Raw genomic sequence first — 7,500 nt, 5'->3', positions numbered from 1 at the left:
GCTATCCTAAGGGAAACTTCGGAGGGAACCAGCTACTAGACGGTTCGATTGGTCTTTCGCCCCTATACCCAGTTCTGACGATCGATTTGCACGTCAGAATCGCTGCGGACCTCCATCAGGGTTTCCCCTGACTTCGTCCTGACCAGGCATAGTTCACCATCTTTCGGGTCCCAGCGTGCGCGCTAGAGGTGCGCCTCCGGCACCGAACGAAGACGCGCAAACGTCGACGACGATGCCTGACGGAGACGCCCCGGGAGTGCGGGATCGCGACGAGCGCGACCCATCCTCCCAACGGCCGACGGGATGCGAGAGTTGCCCCCCGCCCCCGGCCGACCTTCGCTTTCGCTTCGCCTTTGGGTTTATCTGTTTGCTCCCATTGACTCGCGCGCACGTTGGACTCCTTGGTCCGTGTTTCAAGACGGGTCCTGAAAACGCCCAAAGCAAAAGCGTCGCTGACGATCGGACGTCGGTGTGCGCGCCGATTAGGCGCGCACGCCCGAGAACATTCGCCGAGGCGCGTGAGCGCGACGACGAAGCCGGGCGCGCCGCAAAAGCGCAACCGCCGAACGAACGCATCGTTCTGTTTTTGAATGTCGCGTCGGGCGTGCCGAACGCTAGGCGAGGACGCGTCGGGTTCGAGGGGCCGCAAAGACGACGGGAACAAGTCCCGCCGCGCCGCCTCGAGCCTCCCGAACGTACCCCATTACGCGTCGGCGACTCCCAACGGGTCGCGACGTCCTACCGGCCGAGAAGTGCACGCCGTCGCCGCTGCACCGGCGGCGCGGACGCTGTATCTCGGCTTTCGATCTTTCGGGTTTCTCAGGTTTACCCCCGAACGGTTTCACGTACTCTTGAACTCTCTCTTCAAAGTTCTTTTCAACTTTCCCTCGCGGTACTTGTTCGCTATCGGTCTCGTGGTCGTATTTAGCCTTAGATGGAGTTTACCACCTACTTAGGGCTGCAATCCCGAGCAACCCGACTCTAGGGAGAGATCCGACCCAACGCCGGGCGACGGTCCTACGGGCCTGGCACCCTCTGCGGGTGGTTCGGCCTCTTTCAAGAAGGACTTGGACGCGACGCTATCGCGACGTCGGGACTTGCGGATCCTCCTTAACGCCACATTTCCCGATCGGCCCTGGCGGACCGTGGGATTCGGCGCTGGGCTCCTCCCTGTTCGCTCGCCGCTACTGAGGGAATCCTTGTTAGTTTCTTTTCCTCCGCTTAGTAATATGCTTAAGTTCAGCGGGTGATCTCGCCCGAACTGAGGTCGTCTTTTGGTTTTGTGTTGTGCGATCGGTCGAACGGGCGCGAGCGCAGGGATAGGGTCGCACCGGCCGACGAACGTCTCGCGAGACTCGAAGGTCTACTATGACACGTCGTCGACACGTCGACCGCAAGCGATTATCCCGAGCATCTCGCGCGCTGCAGTCGATGCGGGTCGTCGGACGTCGCGCGGTTTTCGCCGCGCGGGCCCGACTCGTCTCGAGGAGACGCGACGCGCGCGGAGGCGCGCCGCGAGGCTCCCAATAATCGCGGATGTGCGCGCCGCCAGGGCGCGCGCGCACCGCCGCAGTCTTTCAGGACACGTCGGGGGGCGCTCGCGTATCGCGAAGACGAGCGCAAAACCCCGCGGCCTATTTTGAGGACGACCCTCAGTCTGACGTGGTCCCGGAACGCCGGAGCGTTTCCCGAACCGCAATGTGCGTTCGAATTGTCGATGTTCGTGTGTCCTGCAGTTCACACTACTACGCGCATTTAGCTGCGTTCTTCATCGACCCACGAGCCGAGTGATCCACCGTTCGAGGTAGTCTTTGTTTTAGGTGTTTTACAGTTTTTTTTTTCCTTTTCAGAAAAGTTCCGCGCGCGGAGCTCTCGCCCCTCCGCGTGTCGGACAGCGCTTTGTGCTCGAGGGCGCGGCGAGGAAACGCAAAACGCCTCCGCCGGCGCGGCACGGACCGCGTCGAATTCTCGATCGAAACGCGAGAGCGTGCGTGCGCGCGCGTGCGAGAGGCGATCATCCCCTTCGCGCACCTCGAAACCCGGCGATCGCGAACGCCGAACGGATCCCGCGCAGGACGCGCACACAACGTGGTCGTGTGGCGCGTCCGGGAGCCCGTCCGTGACGGCGCGTTCGCTCTCGCCGGAAAAAAATACCGACGACGAAGAACGAGCCCACCGCGCGCGCGCCGAGACGCCGTTCCGATATCGACACCGCGCAGCGAAACGCGGCGGCGGATAAGCCGGAAGGCGATCATCGGGGGCGAGCGGGCGAGCGCGTCTCCGTCGTCGGTTCGGTCAGTGTTTTTCGCTCTTCGCGGATAAGCGACGACGTCGGGCGTCTACGCTTCCGTACGAAAGAACTTTAATGATCCTTCCGCAGGTTCACCTACGGAAACCTTGTTACGACTTTTACTTCCTCTAAACGATCAAGTTCGGTCGACTTTCCCACGCGTCCGTCGACGGTAGGCCGACGGGCGTCGGTCCGAAGACCTCGCTAAATCGTTCGATCGGTAGTAGCGACGGGCGGTGTGTACAAAGGGCAGGGACGTAATCAACGCGAGCTTATGACTCGCGCTTACTGGGAATTCCTCGTTCATGGGGAAGAATTTCAAGCCCCAATCCCTAGCACGAAGGAGTTTCAGCGGATTACCCGGGCCTCTCGGCCGAGGGCTATCTGCGCACACGCTGATTCCTTCAGTGTAGCGCGCGTGCGGCCCAGGACATCTAAGGGCATCACAGACCTGTTATTGCTCTCTATAGCGCGGCTTCGAGCCGCTTGTCCCTCTAAGAAGATATGTTTGTCCGCAGACAGTGTAAGAACCGTGCGCTCGTGCAACCGTCGCACGCGCGCGTCCCCCGTCGCTCCGACGCGGCCGCTGGGCGACCGGACGGCGACGTACGCGCCGCACCGAGGTACGACGCGCCGGGAGACGTTTGATCGCGCGGGAGGCACGCGAGGAACGCCGGCCTTCGAGATGCCTGTGTTTGAACGAACGACGACGACACGACCGCGACGACTACGCGCGAAGCGCGCCGCCGGGCGTGCGCCTCCGTGCGTTCTTTCGGCTATTAAGCAGGACAGAGTCTCGTTCGTTATCGGAATTAACCAGACAAATCGCTCCACCAACTAAGAACGGCCATGCACCACCACCCACCGAATCAAGAAAGAGCTCTCAATCTGTCAATCCTTCCGGTGTCCGGGCCTGGTGAGGTTTCCCGTGTTGAGTCAAATTAAGCCGCAGGCTCCCCTCCTGGTGGTGCCCTTCCGTCAATTCCTTTAAGTTTCAGCTTTGCAACCATACTTCCCCCGGAACCCGAAAGCTTTGGTTTCCCGGAAGCTGCCCGCCGAGTCATAGAAGTAACTTCGGCGGATCGCTAGCTGGCATAGTTTATGGTTAGAACTAGGGCGGTATCTGATCGCCTTCGAACCTCTAACTTTCGTTCTTGATCGATGAAAGCGTTTTTGGCAAATGCTTTCGCTTAAGTCCGTCTTGCGACGATCCAAGAATTTCACCTCTAACGTCGCAATACGAATGCCCCCATCCGCACCCATTGATCATTACCTCCGTCTGTCGTTCCACAAAAACCCAACAAAATAGAACGGAGGTCCTATTCGATTATTCCATGCGCGTGTATGCGAGCGCAATTTAGCCTGCTTTAAGCACTTTAATTTGTTCAAAGTAACGTTGCCGGCCCCCGCCTGGACACTCGGTTAAGAGCACCCCGTAGGCGAGTTCGTTGTACCGGCTGGACGTCCAGCGGTGCGCGCCAGTTGGCGTCGCGAGCGACGAACCGGCGGCCGAGGACACAATTTCGACTACGAGCTTTTTAACCGCAGCAACTTTAATATACGCTATTGGAGCTGGAATTACCGCGGCTGCTGGCACCAGACTTGCCCTCCAATTGATCCTCGTTAAAGGATTTAAAGTGTGCTCATTCCGATCACGGGGCCTCGGATGAGTCCCGTATCGTTATTTTTCGTCACTACCTCCCCGTGCCGGGAGTGGGTAATTTGCGCGCCTGCTGCCTTCCTTGGATGTGGTAGCCGTTTCTCAGGCTCCCTCTCCGGAATCGAACCCTGATTCCCCGTTACCCGTTACAACCATGGTAGGCGCATAACCTACCATCGAAAGTTGATAAGGCAGACATTTGAAAGATGCGTCGCCGGTGCGTGACCGTGCGATCGGCATAAAGTTATTCAGATTCGTCGTGCGAGCTATGTTTAGACGGCGAGAACGCGACAACGCGCGAGGCGCCGCCGGCCCCCGCCGCCCGTGTTGGTTTTGATCTAATAAAAGCGCTCCTTCCGTCTCCGGTCGGAGTTCTGTATGCATGTATTAGCTCTAGAATTACCACAGTTATCCAAGTAAATGTTGGTACGATCTAATGAACCATAACTGATATAATGAGCCTTTCGCGGTTTCACCTTATTTTGGTATGTACTGAGACATGCATGGCTTAATCTTTGAGACAAGCATATGACTACTGGCAGGATCAACCAGGGATCTGCTCGACGCCGCGCCCGGTCGCGAGGACCGGTGCGAGTCGGTCGCGGTACGGGGAGCCGTCGTCGTCGATCCCGCCGCCGCACGCCCGGTCTCTATTCGGCGGCAGCGCAGCCGCCGTACGGATCGAGGGCGAGGGGGACGAGACGCGGACTCTCCGAAGACCGCTTCGTCTCGTGTGTGCGGTCCGCACGCTCCTAAGAGCGAAGCTCGCCGCGCTCAAACGAGAGTCGGTGGTTTGTTGTGTGTGCGGGACGACGCCGAACGCGCGCGTGAAAGCAAAAGACGCGGCGCGCGCGGGTCGTCGACCCTAAACTCCGAGAAGGAGGAGAAATCTAAAACTCCGGCGCAATTCGCACTCGCGCCTATGCGGGGTTACGATTTCGTTTGTGCATCCTAATACTGCCGTCTTTAGGACGCCGGGACCTCGCATCGCTCGGTCGCCGGGCCTACAGTCTAAACTTTCCAGTTCGAGATACTATTTGCCGTAAAATTCCGCGGCGCAGCGGGAATGCGGCCTATCCTCGCTCGGAACGAGGCGAGCATTTGCATTGTGCGTTTGTGCGGTACGTCTCGTAAGACGACTCGCCGATCTGGTCGACCGCATTCGGTACGGCGCGCCGCAGGACGGCGCGCAGACCACGGTCATGCATAAGAGACGGCTTGGGTACGCGGGGTCGCCGGGCGACCGACCGAGAGAGCCGTTGTGAACGACTCCCGGAACGGTCGCGCCCCGACACACGTATCGTCAGCGAAGGACACGTGCGCCCATGCGGTAGCGCAATTTCGGAGCGGAGTGCGGACACTCCTTTTACCTCGCTAGATCCGTCCGTGAAGACGCGGGCTCGTCCGTCCAAAAGCAAAGGTATGAACGAGGAGTCGCGCGCAAAACGAAGGACTCGCAAGATCTCCGTACTTCGCTCCGGTCCTGCCGCTGAAACGCCAACAATATTTCGTAGTCTACGGCGAAAGTAGAAACGATAAACATCGCTGCTGGCGCAAAGCGGAGAACTTTCTGCAAAGCTGGATCGTCTTTTAAAAGACGTCGAGCCGCGGTGCGAATTGTTCAAATTGGTTTGAAACACTTCGCGAGAAGCTCGAAGTACGTATCTGCCGTCTCTCGACGAACAGACCCAGTACCATAATATAGTTGATCGACATTCAGGGGAACTCGGCGGGAGGTTACGCGTATCCGTCCGTTCTCCGTACGTTGAAAACCGAGCGCGCGCCTCGAATAGCAGCGCGGCCGCTGCAATGAAAACGATACCTATAAATCACGCCGATTACACAGATTAGACAGCGGAGACTTACACTTCGACACGCATTCTCTATCGGAACCTGAGCCGCGGCCGCGCTTGGAGAACTGGACGCGGGCCGGGCGGCGGTATTAGAGGAAGCGGAGAGGGCATCGGAGTTTCGTACTTCGGCGTGATTTAAAAAGGAGTCGGAGCGTAACGCGGCCGCGCTGGGAGATTCGTGCATCTATCGCGCGGCGGTATTAGTGGAAGCGGAGAGGGCATCGGAGTTTCGTACTTCGGCGTGATTTAAAAAGGAGTCGGAGCGTAACGCGGCCGCGCTGGGAGATTCGTGCATCTATCGCGCGGCGGTATTAGTGGAAGCGGAGAGGGCATCGGAGTTTCGTACTTCGGCGTGATTTAAAAAGGAGTCGGAGCGTAACGCGGCCGCGCTGGGAGATTCGTGCATCTATCGCGCGGCGGTATTAGTGGAAGCGGAGAGGGCATCGGAGTTTCGTACTTTGGCGGTTCTATTTACGGTACGCGGCCGCGTTGGGAAAAATTGGATTTTTTGAACGCGATTTTCCTTATTTAAACACTATTTAAGGAACAAAGTGTCGGATTAAAGTCCTCCGTACAGCGGCCCGCCATGGCATGGAACGTAATAAATTATCAAGGATTGTGTCGGTATCAAGGAGGGTAACAGTCGCCAATGGTTTGCGGTCTATTGCGTTTAAGGGAGACTCGCCCTTTCGCGAGCACCGCTGAATTGAGGCCGTCCGAGCGCGCCGCATTCGGGACCCGCCGAGTTCCCCTGAAATGTCAAACCGTCAACGGCCGCTAGCTCGGCGTCCCTTCGGGTGCGCGGCGTCGCCGAGTGTCGTGGAGGGTAGAAAATGACCACGGTTGCGACCGTAGAAGCGACGGCAGCGGATCTCGAAGTTTCGCCGTCTTCTGCATTTCAGGGGAACTCGGCGGGTTATCGCGAGCACCGCTGAATTGAGGCCGTCCGAGCGCGCCGCATTCGGGACCCGCCGAGTTCCCCTAAAATGTCAAACCGTCAACGGCCGCTAGCTCGGCGTCCCTTCGGGTGCGCGGCGTCGCCGAGTGTCGTGGAGGGTAGAAAATGACCACGGTTGCGACCGTAGAAGCGACGGCAGCGGATCTCGAAGTTTCGCCGTCTTCTGCATTTCGGGGGAACTCGGCGGGTTATCGCGAGCACCGCTGAATTGAGGCCGTCCGAGCGCGCCGCATTCGGGACCCGCCGAGTTCCCCTAAAATGTCAAACCGTCAACGGCCGCTAGCTCGGCGTCCCTTCGGGTGCGCGGCGTCGCCGAGTGTCGTGGAGGGTAGAAAATGACCACGGTTGCGACCGTAGAAGCGACGGCAGCGGATCTCGAAGTTTCGCCGTCTTCTGCATTTCAGGGGAACTCGGCGGGTTATCGCGAGCACCGCTGAATTGAGGCCGTCCGAGCGCGCCGCATTCGAGACCCGCCGAGTTCCCTGAAATGTCAAATCATTAACAGCCGCTGGCTCGGCGTCCCTTCGGAAGCGCGTCGTGGCGGAGGGGAGGGTAATAAATAACCCACCGGTTGCGACGGTAGGGACGGTCAAATGGTGCGGGCGTGAACCCAGCCCACCTACCCTTTAGGTAGGTAGTAGGTTAAATAGAATTAGAGTTGTACTTAGTCGAGGCATATACCTACCATTTCACAAGAGTTACACCTACCCCCGCCGTTTACCCGCGTTTAACGAGTTTA

General features: G+C 58.7%; 3 non-coding genes across 3 annotated transcripts in view; all 3 read right to left on the bottom strand.

Annotated features, from left to right (window-relative positions):
* Positions 1 to 1,270, bottom strand: part of LOC116160714 — a 4,219-nt gene extending 2,949 nt beyond the window's left edge. Inside the window, exon 1 of the ribosomal RNA XR_004143302.1 lies at positions 1 to 1,270. This exon is cut by the window's left edge and continues 2,949 nt beyond it. This is a non-coding gene — a ribosomal RNA (large subunit ribosomal RNA).
* Positions 1,271 to 1,646: 376 nt separating this feature from the next.
* On the bottom strand, positions 1,647 to 1,807 carry LOC116160731. Its single transcript, XR_004143316.1, has one exon. It is a non-coding gene; the product is annotated as a 5.8S ribosomal RNA (ribosomal RNA).
* A 556-nt stretch (positions 1,808 to 2,363) lies between these two features.
* On the bottom strand, positions 2,364 to 4,505 carry LOC116160710. The gene has a single exon (XR_004143298.1). It is a non-coding gene; the product is annotated as a small subunit ribosomal RNA (ribosomal RNA).
* Between the last annotated feature and the right edge of the window lie 2,995 nt (positions 4,506 to 7,500).

This window comes from Photinus pyralis, unplaced genomic scaffold, assembly GCF_008802855.1.
Source record: "Photinus pyralis isolate 1611_PpyrPB1 unplaced genomic scaffold, Ppyr1.3 Ppyr1.4_LG1, whole genome shotgun sequence".
Classification (NCBI taxonomy): Eukaryota; Metazoa; Arthropoda; class Insecta; order Coleoptera; family Lampyridae; genus Photinus; species Photinus pyralis.
Note: the sequence above shows the minus strand (reverse complement) of the source record. Positions and strands in the feature narration are given on the sequence as shown.